We start from the raw sequence: 25,336 nt of genomic DNA on the forward strand, positions 1-25,336 counted from the left end.
CCTGCTATATCAAAAATCTACTTTGCAGCTTCAAGAAAATCTCAGAACATAACCATTTGGACAAAATGTACTCCTTGATAAAGCCAATGACACTAAATAATAGACTATAATAAAATCAATGATATAAATATTTTTCAAGGTGCGAAGTGGTATACAGGAAAGTTTTGCTTCCATACACAAAGCAACTGTGAACTGCCACCAGTGAGATGATGTGGAGTCAAATTCACTCTGATTCAGTGTATTTGGTCAAAAACTGTACTCTAGTATTTTGATAATTAGTCCCATAATCATCAGGGCCACGAAGGCACAAGTTTCATTTTATGAACCTGTCCTTGCAAGTTCTTCTTTCTTCCATCCTAATTTACAAAAGTCAGAATATTTAATAAGGAATAATCACTTCAGTTTCTTTAAGGAAATTAAAGAACTGAAATACCCTTCAATTTGGAAATAGTTAGTATGGGAACTTCTTTGTACCTGTGGAGTGTCAAATCAAATCAAGCCCCTGTGTGTGTGTGGCTTTTTTTGTCCAGAAGGAACTAACGAATTCTTGTTTCCGTGTATAGCTTGGTTGCTAGTATTTCTTAGTCTGCAGAGACATCACGTGCCACACATAAGCCAGGCCAATTTGCCTTTTTCTAGTTGCCTCTCATATCACCAGCTTCTGAGTTTTATCTCCTGAAAAGATCAATACATAACTTTTCTAACCTACCATTCAGGAACATAAGATGTGCCCTGCCTCAATTAAACTATCAGCTCAGAATCAAAGTTCATTAAACCACGCCAAGTGCCTAGAGGAGGCTTCCTTATCCCTCTCTGAGTGTCATTTTTCAAAGTTCTGCTCAACAATTGCATGGCCTCCAAAGTGTCGTAATTTTGTTCCCTAAAGAATGCTCACAAAATTCAATATTTCTGGATTGAAGTTGTCCATGTAACAGGCATCAAACTGTATCTGAAGCCATTGCCCTCTCAACCCTCATGACCTCACTGGCCATTCCAGACAAAATTTTCTTTACCAAGGGTAGATTTTCTTCCAGGTTCCATGCAGTGCTAACCTTGTAATTTGCCTATAGAAGTAATTCCTTTCAGTTTACATTGTCTGTCCACACATACACTCTCTTAAATTTACATAGGCATATATGTGAGTATATTTTTCTAATGTTGAGACTATTTTAATTACTTACATGAGATGATCCTTAGTCTTGTGCAAACTGATAGCTAAAAATATATATCCAGTATGGAAAATGTTGTTTAAAATTGAATACTTAAAATAGATGGATATATAGGTAAGCAGATAAAGTTGTATGCACATAAGATGTCTTTTTAAAAAAAGAAAAAAAGAGCCGGCGCCGTGGCTCAATAGGCTAATCCTCCACCTTGCGGCGCCGGCACACCGGGTTCTAGTCCCGGTCGGGGCGCCGGATTCTGTCCCGGTTGCCCCTCTTCCAGGCCAGCTCTCTGCTATGGCCAGGGAGTGCAGTGGAGGATGGCCCAGGTGCTTGGGCCCTGCACCCCATGGGAGACCAGGAAAAAGCACCTGGATCCTGGCTCCTGCCATCGGATCAGCGCGGTGCGCCGGCTGCAGCGGCGGCCATTGGAGGGTGAACCAACGGCAAAGGAAGACCTTTCTCTCTCTGTCTCTCTCTCTCACTGTCCACTCTGCCTATCAAAAATAAAAAAAAAAAAAAAAAAAAAGAAAAGAAAAAAAAAACCCTTAAATTTTCTGGGGTTTGGACAAAAGCATATGATCCTTTAAACATTCTTATGTAGTATTTCACATAACCTCTGTTTTCAATGACAAATCGGAATTTCATCTCACAGCCAATATATATTTTCTAGCAACAGCACAGACACATTAGAGGTACTTAGAATTTTAGATTTACAGCAAATCAGGAAATATTTCAGAGATCCTAATTCAGCATGGTGAGTGAAAGAGAGGATAAGTAATGTAGATGTGAGCTCCAATCATATGTGTTAAAATAGAAATAGACTCATCAGCAACACTCTAGAAACAAGAGAGGAGATTGACAGAGTAGGGCAGAGGCAAAAGGTACACTCCAAAGCTGGGCAGTACACCAAGTTTTCACTCCTTTTTCATAAGGGGAATAAGAGAGCTCACCAAGTACCTCAACAGGAATGTTCCATGTGGGAAAACAAGGGGTAAAAGGCAATAGGTAATGAACAGATGGTAATAATTACAGTGAGTAAATTTCGGGTTTTTGCTATGTGGAATGACAAACTAAAATTCTGATCATATCGGTGGCAGGACAGGGGTCTATTCCTTAGCATTGCAATAAATGACATAATGCTGGTAAATAGGAAGAATTAAATAAGATAATAATTAATTACACAAACAAAAAGCTGCATGAACACCTCAGAAAGTTTATGAGAAATGGAATTAAAAATAATACCATTTTCTACAAACTTTGTGAAGTACCTACATATTTATGAATCATTCAGTTTAATTGCTCTCTCTTGCTGTAATAAAGGTATATACAAGAATTTAACAAAATATTTCCCTTTCACTGGGATCATTTTAAGTTTCTGAGAGATAGAGATGTGGGGGAAGAGAAGGAGATTAAGCCAGACGTGGATGTGGAGCGAGAGGTAGAGGTGGAGAGGATGATAGAAATGGAGAGAAATAGAGGGAGACAGAGGAGGAGATCGAGATGGAGATAGAGGGGGAGGAAAGGCAAGCGAAAAGGAGGATGAGAGGGAGGAACAGAAAGAGAAGAGGAAGAGGGGAAGAAAAAGGAAGTAGGCAATGCGGCACTGACATTTACTGGGAAGAGCACTGAGCAATAAGTGGATATTTAAGAGATCAAATTCTCAAGTCTTCACCATCCAGAACTATGTTCACTTGGATCCTCCTTTATTCTAACCCAGTGGGAGGGGGTAAAATCTGCCCCCCAATCAGCAGATTCTGCCCTGTGGCCCTGTGGCCAGAGATTCATCATCAGATTCTTCCCTGTGGCCAGAGAAAGTGAGAAAAATTGAAAGCACAACAAACAGATCAGCCATGCCTGAGAAGAAACTGGATAACACAAAATGATAAAAGTGAAAGAAGGAATTAAGGGTGATTTTCACATAGTGAAGAGGATAAAATTAATGTAGATTAAAAAATAATTAAGAAATGTTGCTACATTAGAGTGACCTATTTAGTTAAGTTGGGTTGGAAAATAATGCTGTGGCTGTCCAATTTATGCAATTGATTTTTAATATAATATAAACTCACATTTAAAAATTAAATGATTTTTATATTTCAAGTAAGTTCAATAAAGTATTTTATAAAGCAAAATGATGATCATATAATGAATATTCTTAAAGTAGAGCACATTTAAATGAAACACAAGCCAACAAGAAAAATCCCAGGGATAATCCATGACATTTATTTACTGAATATACATATGTTTAGGATTTAATTCCATGTTTGAAAGAGATTCAAGATGAATAGCTTTATGTTATCTTTCTTTTTCTTTAAGCGTCATTTATTTCAGGTTAACTCATAAAGTGATGTATGTTGATCCTCCCAAAACTCTGAGACTTTTAACTGTTTATGTCTTACATGTACTATTTTGTCTTTTCCTTGGATTACAGGCCAGTAAAGAGGAGACCCTATCTAAGGTATCACTGCCTCAAGGCAGGGTCAGAACCCATTTTGAAGAATAATAAATTATATAAACAATAAGGCATCCTAGTCCAACTATATATTTGGAGGTGATGCAATTATTCTAAATGCTTGTGTGCTGCTTCATGTTAAGTTGCACAAAATAAATAGAAAATAAAAATTTTTGTCTAAGGGTTAATATTAAAATAAAGGCAATTTTAGTAAAAGAGTCATACAATGATAAGAAACGAGAAGGACTGATTATCTTTCAAAACAGTAAGTTCAATTTCAAAGGTATTTGCTTTTTCATATTTCAGCAGCCTATTGTAAGTATTGACAGAGTCAGAAATTTTGTTTTTACTTATTGATTTTGTAGTAGCTCAATGAAGACCTTTTATTTTAATATCCCTCTAGCAATGGCATACTAAACAAAAGACTATCATTAAAATAACCTTTGGTTAAATCCAGAATTTAAAAAAAAATCTTTATTATGATGATTAAGGCAGATGAAAATAACAAGCAAAATTTCAGATCAAAAGCTGTGTCCCCAGTTCTGACAGAACAATCAGTCTTTCACTTTTACAGAATAAGCAAATTCGATACGCATTTCATAAATAGAAAATAAACGGACAACCTCAGAATATCATTTTAATGAGTGTGACTTTCCTGACTATAACCACACATTCAGTATTCACTGGAGCTTCCTGTGTAAGATGCGAGTCAGTAAAACATAAAAAGCACTTAAAAACCATGGCAGACAATGGAAAGTAAAAAGGCCATTTAGGTTTGCTGAAAGAGAAGCATAACAATACACCTTCAAAAGACTGTCAAAGGCATCAGCTTAGGAGTCCTGTCAGGGAGTTAAGGCCATGCATTAAAAGGCAAAAATATCAGAAAGTGGAGAAAAATCATCCTTTAAAAATACTGAGCTTCATAAATGCATTTTAGTTTCTGGAAAAAAAAAATGTAACCTGCTTCAATTTAACATTATTTATTAGTGCATGAAAAAATAATCTGGTGAAGGTTAGGACTCCAGAAATATTTTATCTCATTTTCCCTTCTCATTTAGCTTCAGTGCCAAATGTTCAGTTAAAACTCAATAAATATAAGTGGATGATGATGATGAGGAGGAGGATGATGCTAACTGCCCTGAGACATAGAAATGCAAGCTGAAAAATCAGAGATTAAATCTGCGTGAATTTTAACTTTGAATTTGTCTTTCTTGGAAACTTGAAATCAGATATATTTCGGTTTTGTGATTGCTATATTTTGAAGAGAACCGAAGAAACTGCCAACACAGCTTTTTCTCTATTGACAATGCAGGATTTACTTATTAGGTTCATTCAATGGAGAGGTTAGTGAGCTATCTTTTTTGATGTCGCCCACTGCATTCTGGGGCAATGAGCCCTTGTAAAACTATAGGCTCAATTATAGTTTGAATTGATATTTTATGCATTAAGTTTCATAAGTTATACTTGATTGAACAGAGTAACTGAATTAAAATGTTTTATAATTAAATCCTTATCAATCACTCTGAGAGTGCAACCAATCTGTATATGTGGTCCTTCCTCAGTGCTCATTTAAAGCTGTGAAGTGACTTGTCAGGTAGTAAGGGTAATCAGTTTTAGGCAAGACACAATCACTTGCTGCAATATAGTCACATTTGTAATTGATCAGCAGTGGCATGATGATTTATCATTCATGAGGTGTGTACCCCATCAGAAGGCTTAATACATACATTGAACATTCAGTCTCAAATTATAAAACATCTTGTAACTGGGACACACCTATATTCCATAAGGTATGTTTCAAGCTTCCTACTTCTTGAAATTGTAACACTTATATTAGATTGACTGTGATATGTCATATAATTTGTGGTATTGTAATTAAAATTGCATTAGTTGTAAACATTTATGCAGGCTTATTGTTACTCTTATAAACATATTTTCAAACCATGCATGAGATGGAAACACATTACCCTAGCCTAATATATTGGGGAAAGTTTACTTATGTATAGATCTTTTTAATTAGAAAGGAAATACATTAATTTTCTTCTATTTGTTTTTATTTGACTAGGAAATATTTACCTATTATTAAAAAGGCTAATAAATGTGAAATTTTATGTATATTTGTACAAGTTGCTTAATATCGAACATGGAAAACAATTGTATAATGACTCAAATCTGAAGTGGTTACTTATATGAAGAATCAAACAACATATTTCTTAGAGTGGAGATCTGTGTGTCCAAAATCCAGAGAAGGCAGAAATGAAGGGCTAAAGAATCAGCATTAAAATAAGGAGACATGAAGAAATATCACAAAAAAATACAAAATTAAGCATTGGTATGTTGTCAATTTTTTATTTGCTTTGCTTTAAGACATGAGAAAAGAAAGGAGAGATATTATGCATCAGTGTCTAGAGTCTACATGCTCAAGTACTGCTGTAAGTTCAGCCAAGTGACTTTTCTTCTTAATCCTTCACTTCCTCATCTGAAAATCTGAATACCAGTAGTTATAACTCTAAAGAAATGAAGATGTTCATCAAAATTATTATTATGAAAGGCATTTTGTTAATAATTTCAATTAAGTATGCCATTGCAACTCTTTGTTCAGTAGAATACTGTTTCTAGTTGCTGAAAATTTTTCCACAGGTATATGTGCATTTATGTCTTCAGTGAAGTGCACAAAATTTACAGTGATTAGCAGGCAACAACACTTGTAGTAATGACATTGTCAAGAAGAAATTGTATCCACACTGTAAGCCATAAGGAACAGTGGTTAAGGTGCTCGTATGGGACACTTGCATCTCATATCAGAGTGCTCATTCTAGTGCAGCTACTCTTCTTCCTATCTAGCTTTGTGCAATTGTTCCTGGGAGGCCGTGCATGGTTATGCATACTTGAGTTTCTGTAACCCAGGTGGGATACCTACATGGAATTCGTGGATCCTGGTTTTGGCCAGCTGTTGGGGGCATTTGGAGATTAAAACAGTGGCAGAGAGATCTCTGTCTCTGTCTCTCTTGCTCCTTTCCTCCCTCTGTCCTGCTTTGTCACTCTGCCTTTTAATTACAAAAATACTCCCTAAGGCAGAAAATTTTATTACAAACTTATTAAAAAATAGGAACTCAGGAACTATTTCAGTTATTCCATAATTTCCTTTTTTATAAAAAGATTTATTTATTTATTTGAAAGGCAGAGTTACAGAGAGGCAGAAGCAGAGAGAGAGAGAGAGAGAGGTCTTGCATCTGCTGCTTCACTCCCCAAATAGCTGCAATGGCCAGAGCTGTGCTGATCCAAAGCCAGGAAACAAGAGCTTCTTCCAGGTGGCCCACACAGGTGCAAGGGCCCAAGACTCTGGGCCATCTTTCACTGCTTTCTCAGGCCATAGCAGAGAGCTGGATTGGAACTGGAGCAGCTGGGACTAGAACCCATGCCAATATGGGATGTCTGCACTGCAGTACTGGCCTCAATTCCATCATTTTCTTTAAGATTTTGGTGTTCTTATCTTATTGATTTAAAACTCACATATATTCAATGTGGAAATAATGGCCATTGTTAATTCATGACACAAAAATGAACTAGAATCATAGCTCCATAGACAGTATTTAAAACTAACCATGATTTATACTACCTCATGCATGGAGTGACTGAGTATTCCTTATAAATTAAAATTCATCACATTGAATGTGTAAATCAAATTTTTTAAAAGTTAATAACTTATAAATACCATAAATTACTTTTACTGAGTGTATCTCAAGTTGTAATCAAATAAAAAAAGAGAAAGTGTATATTGGAAAACTCTTAAGTTTTATATTTCAAGAAATAATCAAATATCATTATTTAATAAAATATAAGTAGAAATTTTATCTCATGATTTACTTTAAAAATCCTTTTAAATTTAATGAGGTTCAAAAATAAGTGAAGAATTCATAACCAATCACAATCATTGACAAGTGCTCTTTTGTGCTCAGATATTCTATAGTAAGGCTACACAGCAAGTCTGTTTATCTCAAATCTGAAAATGAGGTTCCCATCAGTGTAATTTATTATCAACTATAATAGATTATAGGAAAATTGGAGGTCAGTTTACATTCAACAGTGTAAACCCAAGCTGGCTAGCTTAATAAAGCTTGGTTGGAAGGCTATTATCTAAGTAGGAGGCAGGCTTAATATACCCTGTACCTGTAAAATGCCATTTATAAAAATTTGACTCAAGATTTATAGCTGTAGGCAATAATTCAACGTCAGTGAAAATCAGGGCACATGCTTCAGCAGAAGACATTAACCCTAAGGAAAATTGCAGTTAGTTGCTGTGTGGAAAATTTATCATGATAACAACTTGAAAATATAATTTAAAATTTGGAAAAACTCAAAAATCATTTCATTATGCATATGAATGTTATGTTAAAATATAAATTAAGCAAAAACAGACATTTGATTTCATTAAATATGCATTCAGTTTATGTTATGTAGTAAGTGAGTGATAATGGAATACAACACAGCAGAAAGACACAAAGTGTATTCAAAAGTTCACTTTGAGTGGGAGGAGAAAATTGGAGTAAGATAGTATTTTGAAAAACGAATGTTGAGGGTTTTCCCAATGCTGATTTCATTTAATACCATATGAAAATAAGAGTACATGTTGCAATCTCAATGTAATCTAGCTTTGTATTTATCTTCAATCATATTAACTATATAAAACACACTGAAAGAACAAAATTTATAATATCACAGAGCCACATTGTGAAGGTAGAATGTCTTTCTCCAGTCTGATTGAATCATATCTTTTGTATAAGATTAAAAAAAAAAAGGCAATCACAAGGAATAGCAAGCATCAAGACAAATAAATTGGACTGATCAAAGGGAAATTCATATTGGATATGATCCTAAAAGGAAATGGGCATCAATAAATCTAATCATGGGTGCTTAATACTAAATACATCACTGTGTAATATTATATCATCCAAGACAACAAATGCAGTTAAGAGAAGTTTTCTTCCTACTTCCCTCCTAATGTCAGTACTAGGAAACAAACAAAACAAAATTCTCACTCTTAATCAGGAATTCACCTATTTGTTCATGATTCTAATTTCCCACTTGGCTTTACATCTCATGAAACTGCAAAGAATAACCACATTAACATTCCAGGCATCTAACAACAACACATTACAGCAAATATATTCTCAAATGTGTGTTAGATAGATAGGATTGTAGAACAAGAAATAGATGTAAAAAAGAAATATTTACTTTTCTAGTTGATACTGAATTTTTACCTGTAAAATCCTGTCAAGGAGCAGGTGTTTGGCCAAGAGGTTAAACTGCTAATTAGGACACCTGTGTCTCACACTGGTGTGCCTGGATTAAATTCTCAGCTCCTGCTCCTGATTCCAGACCTCGGGAGGAAGTGGTTATGTTTCAAGAATTTGGTTTCCTGCCACCCATGGGAGATCTGTAAGGATTTCCCCAGCTCTTGGCTTTGGTCCCTCCAGACATTTGAGAAATGAACAGTAGGTAGAGGGATAGAGTCAGTCTCAGCCCCTCTCCCTCTCCCTCTCCCTGCTTCTCAAATAAATATTAATAAATTAAAATCCTATCATTTAGATTTAACAATGCATCAAGGTGTTCTCTAGTGTCACTATTGATAATGCTCACATACTCATGGCATCATACTTCAAAATATTCAAAAGATACATAACATAAGCTGCATTTCACTTATGCCAGCTACCTAAAAATGGTCTTATTGGAAAACAATTTTCTTGTACACAAGACAGTGCAAGAGTTGAGGTAAATCTTATTTCCCAAGAAATTTTCAATCCTGCTCTTTGTAATTACTAAAGAAAAAAAAAATTGGTGAAGGACTTTTTTATTAAGTGACCATTTCATCTCCTAGGGCTTATTTCTCATTTTGTTTGAAAAGACATCATTCTTTTAAAGGGCACAAAAAAGTAGAGAAAACTATATTTTCTGGTTGACATGAGACATTTAATACAATAGAAATATCTAATTGGTGTCACAGAAGTCAGAAGGCTTTGTCCCTACATACAGTGACTCCCGGGAAATGAAAGGTCAACATGCAATGTCTCCAAACCTACCAAGGGAAAATTGTATTTTTTCCTCAGACACACAAAGAAGAAATCATTTATTCTTTTTCATAAAAAATAAGCAAACAAAAAGTAACACCCATTAAAAAGGCAATGCTTTTCACAACTTGTCACTAACTGTGAGAAAAATTTTGTTACTTTCCCTCTGTGTGTATCTGTGTGTCTGTATGTGCATGTATGTGTAAAAGAAGTATATGTTTTCTACTAAAAATTGAAACTGCATCTTGGGTAGTTTCTGTGAAATAGACTGAATACTGGATTATTCCCTTGGTTATTCCTTTGGAGGAAGACAGAACAATCATCCTAAGCAAAAAAGAGAGCACCAGGCATTCTTCCATAATCTCCTTCATTCCATTACCCTTCCAAAGACCAGAAAGTTTCCCTATTTGTGTTTTACTACTTTATAGTGAATCATCTTCTACTAAAATATTTTACTACTTCCCTCTCCCTAGGCTACATGACAGACTCTGAATTTCTAAGTCTTCCTTCCTATGAGAAATGATTTTATCCTATGACCTGCCCTTGAGAAGTCTTATAACTAAATTCTGATTTGCAAAAGAGACTCCCAGAATATGTATATGTAATAAATATAAATTGATTATAATAGTTTAAATGTAAGATTGCTATACATTCGTTTGAATATAGACTTATATACTCTTATAATGAAACATGAGTCTTTAATCTAAGAATATTATGCACAATGTCTGAAGGTAGAGTATTTGGAAAAGAAGCTGGTAAATTTAGGCAGAAAGAAGAAAAATACAGAAGAACTCCTAACTAGTTGATTCTATCTCACTAATTCTTTTTTATTTAAATATGTGCTTAGAAGTTTTTTTTGTTTTTGTTTTTGTTTTGTTTTGTTTTTTTCTTTTTTAGTTTAGGCTAAAGAATGCTACTGGAAAGGAGCAGGCTGTGATTAGAGACACAGAGATATGGAAATTGATTGTTATCAGTTCTGTAATGGACTTTTATAAAATTTAGATTTAGGGTTTTAGTTTGGGGAATTCCTGCCTATGGAATCTCCCAAGGAAATGTGAAAAGAAAGGAGCTAGAATGTTTGGAATGAAGCTTGAGGTACACTGGGATGCTGGTGAAAATCAAAATGGAGCAACCAGAAAATATGGAAGGAACAATAGGAAGACAAATAAGCAAATAAACCTGGATATGAAAAGAGATAATTTAAAGAAAGAAACATTTTCAAATCATTCTTCATCATTGGTGTAGTCCAGACTCAATGAATTAACATTCAGTTTAGAATGATAAAACTGACCTTAATAAACAAATTACTTCAAGGAGGCCAAACACAAAATTAATGCCAGAAAATGATTAAACAGAGTTTATGTTAAAAACAAAACAAAATAGAACAAAACATGTTACTTAACTGAGAGGTCAGACTTACATAGCATGAAATTCACAGAGGAGTTGAAAAAGTTTGAGATCACAAATAAAGACACTCCCACCCTATCTTATAAAGATGACCTTAGAAGGGAACAGGAATGAACAAAGCTTGGGAGAATGAGATTTTTGCACTATGCCAATTTCTATGATGCTTCCAAGCACACTCTTATATATGCTCCTGGCCCCTGAGTGCCTGAGCTTGTTTCTAGCCAATGGGATATGGCAATGGCAAAGGGAAGTCATATGAGTCCAGTCAGCAGACAGGAGAGGGAGATTTTCTTGCTACTCATGAAAAAGTAACCTGATACCGTGTGAGACAAAATGGGCAGGACCATGTGGAAGGAAAATAATACCTCTAGGAGCTGAAGGTAACCTCTACTGATAGCCAGCAGGAAAGGGTGGCCTCTGTCCTACAAAAATAAGGAGCTGAAATCTGCCAACAACAATGTGAGTTTGGAAGAGGATACAGCATTCCAAAACAGAACAAGTTCAAGGATTCCTTCTCTGCAGTTTTGTGATTCCTGAATACAGACCCAACCAAGCTCTCCTCAGACTCCTGACCCATGGAAATTGGGACATAATTGATGTTTGTTGTTTTAAGACGATAAGTATGTGGTAAAACTTTATATCGTTGTAGAAAAATACAGTCTGGGAAGTAATCTTTGGCGCATTTTTGCCTTGGAGAAAACAAAGCTGAGTGACTAACTGATCAAATCATGCTCCTGAGTCAGTACTCAAATCTTAGCACTTGGGATTTTCTGTGTTTTAATGTTACTCAAGTTCTGTCGCTCCCCCATTCGCGGAGGAACGACACTGTCCCGGGTTAGCTTCTGGCCCCTCCACCTCCGTGGAGGGGCGGCACCCACCACCCCGCCGCTTTCCCCGCTTCTGCGGAGGAGTGGCACACCGCCGGCCAGCTCTCTCGGGGGCTGCTCAGATGTTCCTCAGGTGTTCCTTCAGATGTTCCTGGTGCATGTTGTCTCTCTCCTCCTTTATAGTCCTCTTCCACCAATCCCAACTCTGCTACCCACATGCCGAGTACGCTGCTCTCCTCCAATCAGGAGCAGGATCAGCTGCTGCCGCTTATCAGTCAAACTGATGAGGCAGCTGCGTAGAGGTTGTTTGGTCTCTCTCTCAGCGCCATATTGTGGGAGAGCAGATGCATAGAATAAGTCTTAATTCCAGTAACTTAGTCTAGTCTCAGTTGCTCCCCACAAAGTTCTCCATATCTCAGTGACAAAGGAAGTAATGTTATACTTATAGGATTATTGTAAACATAAAATTAAGTTAAATCAAGTGAAGTGCTTGATTCATAGTAATGCTGTAATAAATGTTAGTTATAAATTTTTGTTTTGGAGGGGATTTTCATTTAAAGAAAAATAAATGAGCTAATTTGAAGACTGAGAAGGAACAGAGGAACATAATGATTCTCGAGAGATTTTTAGAGAATATAACCCTAAAGGATTTTGTATCCAGAGAATATGCAAAGTAATGAAAATTTAAATAAATCTAACTATGAAAAACATAGTCTAGCATTAGTTCATTGTAAAAATTTAAGATGTAATTTAAGTGAAAGATATATTAAGATAGAATTTTGCTGAAGAGCAGAAGAATAAGAGATAGGCATTACATATATTCATAGAAAACATTTTCCTTAGCAATGTGTTGGGATTCCTTGAAATCAGATTTATATCATAATTATGTGCATTCTTTATCCCTTAAATACATGGATGTATGCATACACATATGTGCATACTTACAAAACTCTATATATGTTCATCCATATTATATTTAGGTGTGAAATACCATTTTTAAAAATGTATTTTCATCTACACGAATGCCAGAGAGGAAAAGGGAGGGAGGTGGTGAGGGAGGGAGGTGGAGAGAGAGAAAATGTAAGCTACCATTGGCTGCTTCACTCGCCAAATGACTGCAACAGCCTGGCCTTGGGCAGGCCACACCCAGGGACCCAGAACTCCATTAGGGTCTCCCTCGTCAGTGGCAGGGGTCCAAGCACAGGCAGCTGAATCAGCAGTCAAATAGAACCAGGCAGGGAAGGCAGCTTAACCTCCTGTGCCACAGCACACACCCTTAGAGGAGTGAGAGGTTTAAATAATTATTGATATAGACAATTTTTATACTTAAAGAATATCTTCTAAAAAATTTATTCAGGAAATTTGAACATTAAACACATTACAACATTAGCAAACTCAAGAGCAGGGTTGTCTTCCTCAGTCTTCAGTTACTAGTTTCTTTACTCCATGGAATGGTGTCTTTAATAATATTTTTGTAAATACTACTTCTCACATTCTAGATTAGTGAATATCATAACTAGAAAATGTCTTTTATTTATTTTTTAACTTTTATTTAATGAATATAAATTTCCAAAGTACAGCTTATGGATTACAATGCCTTCCCCCCATAACGTCCCTCCCACCCGCAACCCTCCCCTTTCCCACTCCCTCTCCCTTTCCATTTACATATAGATTCCTTTTCGATTCTCTTTATATACAGAAGATCAGTTTAGCATACATTAGGTAAAGATTTCAACAGTTTGCTCCCACACAGAAACATAAAGTGAAAAATACTGTTTGAGTACTAGTTATAGCATTAAATCTCAATGTACAGCACACTAAGGACAAAGATCCTACATGAGGAGTAAGTGCACAGTGACTCCTGTTGTTGACTTAACAAATTGACACTCTTGTTTATGGCCTCAGTAATCACCCTAGGCTCTTGTCATGAGCTGCCAAGGCTATGAAAGCCCCCTGAGTTCACCGACTCTGATCATTTTTAGACAAGGCCATGGTCAAAGTGGAAGTTCTCTCCTCCCTTTAGAGAAAGGTACTTCCTTCTTTGATGACCCATTTTTTCCACTGGGATCTCACTCGAGGAGATCTTTCATTTAGGTTTTTTTTTTTTTTTTTTTTTTTCCCCCCAGAGTGTCTTGGCTTTCCATGCCTGAAATACTCTCATGGGCTTTTCAGCCAGATCCGCATGCCTTAAGGGCTGATTATGAGGCCAGAGTGCTGTTTAAGACATCTGCCATTCTATGGGTCTGCTGTGTATCTCACTTCCCATGTTGGATCATTCTCTCCCTTTTGTATTCTATCAGCTAGTATTTGCAGACACTATTCTTGTTTATGTGATCCCTTTGGTTCTTAGTCGTATCATTACAATCAATTGTGAACAGAAATTGATCACTTGTACTAGTGAGATGGCATTGGTACATGCCACCTTGATGGGATTGACTTGGAATCCCCTGGTATGTTTCTAACTCATACCATTTGAGTTAAGTCAGCTTGAGCATGTCCTGAATTACACATCTCTTCCCTCTCTTATTCCCACTCTTATATTTAACAGCAATCACTTTTCAGTTAAGTTTCAGCACTTAAGAATAATTGTGTATTGGTTACAGTATTCAACCAAAAGTATTAAGTAGAACAAGCAAAAAATACTAAGAGGGATAACATATTAAGTTGTTCATCAATAATCTTCATTTATTTGTGATTATTCATTATTTACCTATTCATTTTTCATAAATATTTACTGAATGCTTATCATTATAAGCTGTTTGAGAAGGTAAGTCAAAAATTCCATAAACAATAATCTTATTTTGTATATTACTTATATAAAGATTTTAGAAATAATATACTATCATAGATGTTGATAATCACAGAGTTTTTTCATCTCATTTAATGGAGGTCTAACACTTTTTATTTCATTTACCTTTCATAATAACTGGGATACCCAGGAGAAAAAGATACCTTTACTTTGCCTAGAAGCACCATTTTTCAGAATTTTCTGTGTTCAAGTCTTTGGTTCCTTCTATTTGCAATATATATGAGAGATTTCATTTGAGGTTAAGTTTTATGTCTGAATTTCCATGCATCATGCCATCTGGTTTACAGATCTGACAACAGTGTATTAATCCATTAAATGATTTTTACTATAGCCTGCATACTTCTTGAGTCTCAGTGTACATTGGTGCATTTTAAGAAACATATAATTTCTTCACAGTCAGAAATCCTGATGTCATTTTGTTTGTCCATGAAAACACATAAGTATTCACTTAACATAAAGATTGTCAAATTTAACACATAGGCTATACTGGATTTGAGTGATTACTGAACAGATAAACAGGCATCCCTTGAAGTTAACACAACTGAGATATAAGGAATGCTCTTTGGACTATCTGGGGAGATGGATGTGCTAGATATATTAAGATATGACTCAAAATCAAGAAGAAACATGGTTTTCACTTTGACTATGAGCCCCAAGTAACTTGTCATCATAACTTATCTAGGGGCAGGTGTTGGTTTACTCTTAACAACTACTTACACAGCTGTCTATGGCTGCTTCAGGCTGGGCAGTGGTGGATGTAAACTTACAATGTGATGAGGACTTCGAGAAATTTCTTGAAGGCAGCTATTTCATAGCGTTTAGTCATGGAAATTTTTCTTTCATTATATCGAAACTTCTTGATAAGCTATTTTCACTTAAGGCAATCTTATTTCTCTGCTGAAATAATAACTAGCACTCAGAATTCTTCAAGTGATCTTGGGACTTTCATCCCTAGATCTTTTATTTCTCCAGGGAGAGGCTGACTGTCAGTGAGTCTGTCAGCAGGAGTAGGGAAAAGTGTCTTAAGCAGTCAGGTTATTCTAAGAAAATGCCATACCTGGGTAGCTTAAAAAGTGAATATATATTGATGAAGGTTCTGGAGACTAAAAAAAATCAGAGATCAGGGTTCCAGCATGGTCCACACATTGATGAATGTCTACTTTCTAATTATATCCTCACATGGCTCTTGCATGATGTATGCAAGAAAGAGAGGGCTCAGGACTCTTCCTTTTAATAGGAGAATCAAAAAACCATCATGACGCCTAATCCACATGACCTAATCTAACTCTTTTTACCTCCAAAATGTTCCCCTACAAATATCACATCATAAAACAAGGTTTCAGATATGAATTTTGGGATACAGCCACATTCAAAACATAACTGAGAGAGAGTTAATGAGGGTTGTTCTCAACGTTGTGTGACAATGTTGTCTAAGTTTCAGTAACCACAGACTACATCTCAGAAATCTGAGGAATACTATTAATTTATATATCATTTATCTTCCAACCCTATAGCAATGTAGGGATTGGGCAAATCCCAGAGTATTCAGCAAAGTTCTTTCCATTTGTTCTTATTGACACTTTAGGAAACAGCTCTTTTTCATCTGAGGTTTATCAAATGTCTATATCTTCCAGCATTTTCTTCCCAACTGGCTGCAATGGCCAGAGCTGTACCAATCAAAGCCAGGAGCCAGGAGCTTCTTCCGGGTCTCCCACATGGGTGCAAGGTCCTAAAGCCTTGGGCCGTCTTACACTGCCTTCCCAGGCCATAGCAGAGAGCTGGATTGGAAGTAGAGCAGCCAGGGCTTGAGCTGGAGTCCATATGGGATGCCGGCACTGCAGGCTGCAGCTTTACCCCCATGCCACAGTGCTGGCTCCATAACATGGGAGGTTTTGATTCACTTTCAATCCTCTATCCATCTGAACAGTTTTAAGAAGTTTAAAGCAGACAAGAAATAAATCATAAGGGGCCAATGTTGTGGCACACCAGGTTAAGTCACTACCTGAAACGTGGACATCCCATAATAGTACCATTTTGAGTCCTGGCTGCTCCTTCTGATCCTGGGTTAGCTGTGTGAGATAATTGAACCTGGGCCCGTGCCACTCACACAGGGGATTAGAATGAAGTTCTTGGTTCCTGGCTTTGGCCTGGCCAAACCCTGATCTTTGGGTCCAATTTTGGCAGTGAACCAGTAGAGCGTTCTCTCCATTATTCTGCCTTTCAAATAAATAAAATAAATTTTCATGATAAAAGTCTCAAAAATGATTTTCAAAAGAAAACACAGGACAGAGAGCAAGAAGCAGCACTCCTCATTGATAGTGTGGAATCCTTTCAATCAGCCACTTGAAAACTTAACTGCATTTGTAAGTCTTGAGTCATTTTAAGCAGATGATGGACATATGTGACAATCTATTCCAATTTTTGAGCAATAAAAAGCAACAGCAAAGTTTCTTTCAGCAGAAATTTGTTAATTGCTCAGTTTGCCACAGCATATGTTGAGGAATATTTTCTCTTTAGTGCCCTGTATCTCTGCTTCCTTTAAGATAATAGCAAATTTCTGATTCTGCCAGCATTGTGGCATAGTGGGTAAAGTTGCCACCCACAATGACAACATCCCATATGGGTGCCACTTTGAAATCCAGCTGCTCCACTTATGATCCAGCTCCCTGCTAATGCACCTGGCAAAGCAGTGGAAGATGACCTAAGTTCTTGGGTCCCTGCACCCAAGTGGGAGACCTGGAAGAAGCTCTGGGCTCCTGGATTCAGCCTGGCCCATCCGCAGCTGTTGAGGCCATCTGGGGAGTGAACCTCAAAATGAAAGACCTACCTCTGTCTGTCTTGCAACTCTGTCTTTCCAATGAATAAATAAATCTTTTTTTGAAGACTCTCATTCTTTACAAATACTCAAAGCAATGTTATATAGGTTTAGGCCAAATTTAAGAAATCAACAGAAAAACACCCTGCACTTTTACATTGAATTACAGTGTTCTGCTTGGAGGAAATAAACTTCAATATATTATGATGGATAAAAATGCATGGAGGACACCATACAAAACTAATTGCCTTGGGGCCGGTGCTGTGGCACACTAGGTTAATCCTCTGCCTACAGCACTGATATCCCATACGGGTGCCGGTTCCAGTCCTGGATGCTCCTCTTCCAGTCCAGCTCTCTGCTGTGGCCTGGAAAGCAGTGGAGGATGGCCCAAGTGCTTGGGCACCTGCACCCTCGTGGGGGCTGGGAGAAAGTTCCTGGTTCCTTGCTTTGGATCGGCGTAGCTCCGGGAATTGCGGCCACTTGGGGAGTGAACCAACGGAAGGAAGACCTTTCTCTCTTTCTCTCTCTCTCACTGTCTGTAACTCTGCCTGTCAAATAAATAAATAGTGAAATAAGCCAATCCCAAAGGGACAAATACCACTTGTTCTCCCTGATAGGTGACAACTAACTGAGCATCAAAAAGGAAACCTGTTAAAGTGAAATGAACACTATGAGAAACGGTGACTTGATCAGCCCTCACCCTGACTGGTGATGAGCAACTTGATATGTTATCCCTCTTAGTATTTTTTTGTTTGTTCTACTTAATACTTTTGGTTGAATACTGTAATCAATACACAATTATTCTTAAGTGCTGAAACTTAACTGAAAAGTGATGGCTGTTAAATATAAGAGTGGGAATAAGAGAGGGAAGAGATGTGTAATTCGGGACATGATCAAGCTGACTCACCTCAAACGGTAGAGTTAGAAACATACCAGGGGATTCCAATTCAATCCCATCAAGGTGGCATGTACCAATGCCATCTCACTAGTCCCAGTGATCATCTGTTCACAATTGATCATAATGATAGGACTAAGAACCAAAGGGATCACATAAACAAGAATAGTGTCTGCAGATACTAGCTGATAGAATAAAAAAAGGAGAGAATGATCCAACATGGGAAGTGAGATACACAGCAGACCCATAGAATGGCAGATGTCTTAAACAGCACTCTGGCCTCATAATCAGCCCTTAAGGCATGCGGATCTGGCTGAAAAGCCCATGAGAGTATTTCAGGCATGGAAAGCCAAGACACTCTGGGGGGAAAAAAAAAACCTAAATCAAAGATCTCCTCGAGTGAGATCCCAGTGGAAAGAATGGGTCATCAAAGAAGGAGGTACCTTTCTCTGAAGGATGGAGAAAACTTCCACTTTGACCATGGCCTTGTCTAAATATAATCACAGTTGGTGAACTCAAGAGGCATCCATAGCCTTGGCAGCTTATGACAAGAGCCTAGGGTGATTACTGAGGCCATAAACAAGAGTGTCAATTTGTTAAGTCAACAACAGGAGTCACTGTGCACTTACTCCTCATGTAGGATCTCTGTCCTTAGTGTGCTGTACATTGAGATTTAATGCTATAACTAGTACTCAAACAGTATTTTTCACTTTATGTTTCTGTGTGGGAGCAAACTGTTGAAATCTTTACCTAATGTATGCTAAACTGATCTTCTGTATATAAAGAGAATCGAAAAGGAATCTAGATGTGAATGGAAGGGGAGAGGGAGTGGGAAAGGGGAGGGTTGCGGGTGGGAGGGACGTTATGGGGGGAAGGCATTGTAATCCATAAGCTGTACTTTGGAAATTTATATTCATTAAATAAAAGTTAAAAAAAAAATCTTAATAAAAAACTAATTGCCTTGTCTTAGGCAAAACCTGGACCTTATGTCCTTGATATCCAAGATATCCAAGATAGCTGACTTACATATATGTAGTTACCATATACATTTTCAATTATTTTTATGAATGCCAAAGAAATCATGTGTTTCTTGCTGGATTAAAAATAAGAATCACTTTAAATAACTATATCATAGTCATATTTTAATCACTTAAGGTAAAGGACAAAAAATTTGTTATGCTGTTGCTTTATAACCGACAGTTTAAATTGTCATATGAGCACATGAGATATATTATATGTATAGCCATAATGAGGCAATGATAATATCAGTGTGTTGATTAACCTGAAAATCAAAAATGGCATTAACTTGGTGACTTAACTGTATAAAATTTAAAAATATTTTACTTCATTATGAGATTTTAAGGTTGCATGAAATTCACATTTTATCCATAGTAGCAAGTACATACTGTCGACAGCCATCTAACTATGACAACAGTACACTATCAAGCATCATGACAGATAAGAAAGTCATAGATCAGCTGTTTTATAGAAATGTGAACACCAAGAAACTCTTCTCCCTAAAGGCCTTCCTTTAAAAATTATCTTGAGTCTTGCATAAAGAACAAAATACCTATAAAAATGAATCATTAAGATTACTGACCTTTGTAGACTTACCCAGAGAAAACCAACTCACAAGGTAATGTCTACCCTACTTCTGACTGGAAAAGGTGTGTGTGTGTTTGTATGTGCAGTGTGTGTGTGTGTGTGTGTGTGTGCATCACTCAAATTTAAATTTCTCTTCATCTTTGGCTCTTGAAGGTCTTTTGAATAAGTTATCAAAACCCTTTAATATGATCTTTCCCAAATTGAAATACATTTCAAAGCTTCTATTGTCCTCGCTGATTTGGGTTCTTGCCACTTCCAAAATAAAGCACGGTGTTTGAATTAAACACACAATCTACAACAGATGTGATGGGTACAGTGTAAAAAGGCCCATGACAGTATGGACAATTACCCTTATATTAATGTAGCTAAAGTGACTGTAGACTTTTTCTTCTTTTGCTATTCCTATCATGCTGATAGCTCACACTGAGCTTGCAGTCAATTATGGCCTTGCACCTGCAGTACTTTTTCACAGGAAGCGCTGTTCAACTAGTCCTTTCTCTGTACTGTAATTGTTAAGTTGGTTTTTTGGAAATTTAAGGCAGAAAGTTCTCTTCTTTCTTTTGTAATATATACCTTGTTAAATTGTACATATACCATTATAATCAGCAGAAAATATCCGAATCACAGTTCTATAATATAAGGCAGCCGTTTTGTGTCTGCCACAGATTCCTTAATTTATACTGCTGCCTTCAGGTGAATTACTAATGTAAAGGTTCAATGCATTCTTTATCACTAACCAATGTGAATATATCAAAAGTATTTTTAATCCTAAATTTGTGACTGCAAATTCAGTTACGTGTTCTACTCAGCTATGCTTTGTAAATCAATTAAAATCATTTAATTAATTATCATAAATTCACATTTCTCCATTTTTCAGAATAGAATATTTAAAGAAATTTTGTCATAGTGTTACTGGAGTAAGCACACACTACATAAAACCAATTTCAAGGCTGTCTATACTACTAATTGCATCAAAATGAAGAACAGAATTAGTTATCATGGTATTTTCCAGGAACCAAGATTGGATTTAGTGGTTGCTACAATGCACCTTGGATTCTTATACATAATTAAAGAAAATAGGTCATTGTAGAAATTTTTTTTGGATTAACATCACCTAACTGTCCTTAGTTCAAAGAATCATTTAGTCACTTTTTTGAAAGTTTTATCATTTACATCTTTAGCATTATTTAAATGACTTCTTAAGATAATCCTTTACATAATTTCTAGGATTGTTTTCTCTCAGATTATTGTCAGTTCTACTTCCCTAATTGGTTCATGGTTGCCTAAATGTAAAACATTCAAATCATATTATTAGCTCCAAATGTTGAAAGAAAATGTCATACAAATGACTTAAAACTACCATGGATATGTAACTTTACACACAAACATATGTGTGTGAATGCAATCACTGTATGGTATAATAACTTCTAGATTTTAGTAATATAAAAACAGTACTTTAAAAATGTATTGAACGTATCTTGTGCAAGAATTTCAACCAGAGAAATCGATGCATCACATGAAAGCTGAACATGAAACATGGTACTCACTACAGAGGCCCTTGACAGCTGAAAGTTGTTCGGAGCTTGACTGCCCACTACGAGCTCCTTTTAAAGGGATCTATTCATGTATAGCACAACCTGCTGGAAAAGGTCAGTGAAAAAGTCAGACAACTTAAAGCTGGGGAGTTTTATATCTTAATGATTCTTTGAAATGTTACTCAGTACAATTTGGAGCATGTATGCTTCAGAACACCTATAGGTAACTGGAAAGGAACAAAAAAAAATATGCTATTAAATATGGAACTGAGGAGAGGTGAACAAAAGTTTCCAATCGCCATGTATCAGTTATCTTATTTTGAGCAGTACAAAAAACCAGTTTTAGGTTGGATTTCCTTATGTGCAAAATGACATTAAAATCGACCTTAGATATATTTCTAAAGGATACAAGAGGGACTGACACTGTGGCATAGTGAGTAAAGCTGCCACCTGCAGTGCCAGCATCCCATATAGGCACCGGTTCGAGACCCGGTTGCTCCAATTCCAATCCAGCTCTCTGCTATGGCCTGGGAAAGCAGTAGAAGATGGCCCAGGAACTTGGGCCCTTGTACCCAGAAGAAGCTCCTGGCTCCTGGCTTCGGATCTTCCAAGCTCTGGCCATTGCAGTAATCTAGGGCGTGAACCAGCGGATGGAAGATTCTCTCTCTCTCTGCCTCTGCTCTCTGTAACTCTGCCTTTCAAATAAATAAATAATTTTTTTTTTTTGACAGGCAGAGTGGACAGTGAGAGAGAGAGAGAGACAGAGAGAAAGGTCTTCCTTTGCCGTTGGTTCACCCTCCAATGGCTGCTGCGGCTGGCATACTGCGCTGATCCAAAGCCAGGAGCCAGGTGCTTCTCCTGGTCTCCTATGCGGGTGTAGGGTCCAAGGACTTGGGCCATCCTCCACTGCACTCCCTGGCCACAGCAGAGAGCTGGACTGGAAGAGGGGCAACCAGGACAGAATCTGGCGCCCCAACCTTGACTAGAACCCGGTGTGCTGGCGCCACTGGCGGAGGATTAGCCTATTGAGCTGCGGTGCCGGCCTGAAGTAAAAATCTTTAAAAAAATAAGAGTCAGGGCAAGAATGCTCCACTGCCCTGTAAGAAGCAGCATCCATGACATCTCTGCTCCTAGCTCAGGCTCCTGACATTTCACTACAGTAACTGTGTGGTTCCTTTTAAGCCTGAGATTCTGAGGCAGATGGAATAAAATTGTGAAGCTGACTCTGAACCCTTAGAGATGGCAAAGAAGTTATTGTCAATTTCCTGAAATTCCGCATCCTAAGCTTCATTTATTTTTGGTGTGGGAAGTTATTTTGTTTGCTGAACCAAGGTAGTGAAAAAACTAATTGGATTAGAGTAAAAGAGTTTTATTTTTTCTAACTGAAGTCCTATTCACTGTTTAAAGCTTCAGCTCAGAAATTTGATCCCATAGAGAACTATATAGTGTTTGCATAGACTAGAAATGTTAAATGATAGGTCAGGTAAATGCACAGACACATATGTACACACTTACATATGTGTGCATATATACATGTGTGTATATATTTAAACAAAATATGTATATATTTACAGAAAAAGATATTTGTATTTGAAAAAATAAGGTATTTCTAACCAAATTTTTATTCTGGGACTTAATACCCCATTACTTGTATAGATCAGTTTTTATAGCCTTATCTGTAAGCTGGTGTTAGCAGGATATTATCATAGATTGAATCACTTCACATACTTAACAGACTTAGAGCAGTTGCTCACTATGGGAGGCACTCATCAGTGACACAGAATTCCGCAGTAACCAGACTATGCCCTTGATATCGGTGATAGTAATACAGGGAGGGTTGTTGGCATAAAGCCTGACACACAGCAGACGCTCAATGTCAGTATTATGCACTGGGTATTTGTGCCCCCATCATACACTAAAATCCTTACTTCCAAAACCTACAATGATAATATTGATAGATGATTAGACTGTGAGGGTACAGCTTTTATGAATTGGGAGTTAGCCACAAAAATTTTTTTGAAGGGAAGAGAAAAAGAAAGAGAGGGATAGAATCCTCATCTGTTAGTTCATGTCCCTTTAAATGCCCAGTGCAGCTTAGATGGGCAGGCTGAGCCAGGAGCCAAGCACTCAGTTGAAATCTCCCACAAGAGTAAAGGGGACCTAGTTACTTGTGCTGTCAACACTGCCTCCCAGCATCTGCATTAGCAGGAAGTTGGAATCTGGAGACAGAGTCTGCCATCAAACCCAGGCACTCCTTTGTGGGATGCAGGCATCCTATCAAGAGTTTAACCACTACTCCAAACCCCAACTATGGAATTTGTGTCCTTGTAAAAGTGGCCCCAACAAACTGCCTTGCCCCTTCTACCACTTGAGGACACACAGCCAACACCAGCTAGGAAAAGGAGGCCCAAATCAGATCCAAAATCTGCTGTTGTCTTGATCTGGACTTCTCAGCTCCCAGAGCTGTTGGAAATAAATTTCTGCTAATTCTAAGCCTGTCAGTCCATGGTGTTCTATTATGGTGTCCTGAAAAGATCATATCAGCAGATTTCCCTTCTTTGGAGTACATCACTTTGTGGAAGAATTTTCAAGTTTAAGAATGCAATAATCTCTTGTTACCAATACAAAGCTTATTATACTCAAATTTCTATTCATCTGACATCACAACTTTTTTCTGTTAGCATGTCTCATTCACATTGCAAGTGACTAATTCTTTGGTTTCAAATATTTAAATTTTATTTTATTTATTGTTTAGGATTCTTTTGCCTAATTTTAATCCTCCACCCCAATTCAAAATGACATTAATATAATTTCTTAGCCTGACACCCAAGGTATTAGCTAAGAACCCTTTATTTTGTATTTCTTACTTCCAATCAGTAGATCTGAAGATTGTTTGCTGTTACCCAAATATGGTTTTATTCCATAAAATGTATTTTCATTTCCATAAAAGTGTTTTGAATCTCTGTCTTATTATAGATCTACTCTAGCAAATCTTTAAAAATTTGATGAACTAGTAGTTTATTAAAAGATTAACCAAACAAATGAATGAAAATGTGGGTACAGAGTTTTAGACTGTGAACCTCCTGAGAAGGCGTCACTTATTTTTTATAATATAAGGGTATATTAAGCACACATATATATTTACACATCATAAGTTATCAACTAACTATAAATAAAGTTAATTAACTATATGGCAGTAAATTCATGTTGTATTCATAATTTCAGTAATGGAATTATATATATATACACATACATGTATTATGCATATAATAGTAAATTTTATTATTCTACACATTCATAAATGATAATTATGATTTTCCTATATGAAAGATTATATAAATCCACAGATACCACAGTAAAAGTTTTAAATTTATTTATCAACAGAATGTCTATTGAAAGATATCATTCTTACAGATAGTAGAAGTACCAAGAATATTTTTTAAATTTTGACTTTTTTGTATTTATACATATTATTATAGTTCAGTTATTTTTATTGAAACCAAAGTCAGATTGGAACTGCACCCTCAGAATAGAATTGTCAAGTACATTAGCATGAGGAGATGTTGAAGGAAAGCAAAAACTGTTTACTTTTTTCTCATTAATTTGGATATTAAAAGTTCAGTGGTATTTTTACTTAATATTTAAGAATCTTTATAGTGTTGTTCTTTGTATAGCTGAATATTATGTAATGTGATCTTTTACTAAGGAAACTAGGACAAAGAATTTCAGTCATTTTTACCTAAAATATATGCATGGTAAA

General features: G+C 36.6%; 1 protein-coding gene across 7 annotated transcripts in view; it reads right to left on the reverse strand.

The window, feature by feature from the left end:
- The window catches only part of CDH12 (cadherin 12), a 1,101,741-nt gene that overhangs the window by 575,434 nt on the left and 500,971 nt on the right, over positions 1 to 25,336 (reverse strand). The window contains exon 4 of one of the 7 annotated variants that reach the window (XM_051853851.2): positions 21,589 to 21,678. The exons of 5 other annotated variants lie outside the window; for them this stretch is intronic. The gene's annotated coding sequence lies outside the window, so the exon portion shown is untranslated. Of the gene's footprint in view, positions 1 to 21,588; positions 21,682 to 25,336 lie in introns of all 7 variants that reach the window. One more of the 7 variants, XM_051853849.2, reaches the window with a different exon arrangement.

This window comes from Oryctolagus cuniculus, chromosome 14 (genome assembly GCF_964237555.1).
Source record: "Oryctolagus cuniculus chromosome 14, mOryCun1.1, whole genome shotgun sequence".
NCBI classification, from domain to species: Eukaryota; Metazoa; Chordata; class Mammalia; order Lagomorpha; family Leporidae; genus Oryctolagus; species Oryctolagus cuniculus.